Genomic DNA, 847 nt, shown 5'->3' with positions numbered 1-847 from the left:
AAAGAAAAAAGAAAAGAAAAGAAAAAAGAAATGAAAGAAAACCCGGCCCTAAAAGATGAAAAATGATGGAGCTCCAAGAAATCCAGCTAAAAGAAGCTAAACACATTGCCAAAGAGACAGATAGGAAATATGAAGTGGCTCTTAAGTTGATTATTGAAGGAGATTTGGAATGCACAGAGGAACGAGCTGAGCCCCATTGCAAGGGAGATAGATGAACAGATCAGACTGATGGACCAGAACCTGACATGTCTGAGTGCTGTCTTGCAAAAAGATGACAAATATGAGGAAAAAATAAAGATTCTTATTGATAAACTCAAAGAGGTGGAGGCCTGTGCTGAGTTTGCTGAGAGATCAGTAACCAAACTGAAAAAGACAATTGATGACTTGGAAGACAAGCTTAGATGCACCAAAGAGGAGTACCTCTGTAAACAAAGGATGCTGGAGCAGACTCTGCCTGACCTGAATGAGATGTAGAGCTCCCTAGTCCTGCCCTACCACAACTCCTCCCTTTGATCCCCAACACACCATCTGAGGTCAGCTTGCCCTAAGCTGACCTCAAAAAACAGGGTTGGCCACATTCCGGGAACCCCCAGACCCAGTCCTAGCCCAGATCTGGTGAGTATGTGGGAGAGATTTCTGCTACCCTGCGCCGGCCGGACCAAATACTGGTCCCAGCCCAGGCGTGGTGTGGGCAAGACCCTCTCCCACCCACTTGGGACACCCCTACCACTCCACAGCACCTCCCCCACCCCACCCACCGAGTAGGAATTTCTGCCGGGCTCCAGGAACCCCCAGACCCAGTCCTAGCCCAGACCCAGTGAGTGTGAGGGAGAGCTTCCACTCCCCC

At 49.2% G+C, this 847-nt stretch overlaps 1 pseudogene; it reads left to right on the top strand.

The window, feature by feature from the left end:
* LOC101579586 overlaps window positions 1-474 on the top strand; it is a 40,638-nt pseudogene extending 40,164 nt beyond the window's left edge.
* Window positions 475-847: the final 373 nt, after the last annotated feature.

Source organism: Octodon degus, unplaced genomic scaffold, assembly GCF_000260255.1.
Source record: "Octodon degus isolate 3935 unplaced genomic scaffold, OctDeg1.0 scaffold00078, whole genome shotgun sequence".
Classification (NCBI taxonomy): domain Eukaryota; kingdom Metazoa; phylum Chordata; class Mammalia; order Rodentia; family Octodontidae; genus Octodon; species Octodon degus.
This window is presented reverse-complemented; position numbering and strand designations above follow the sequence as displayed.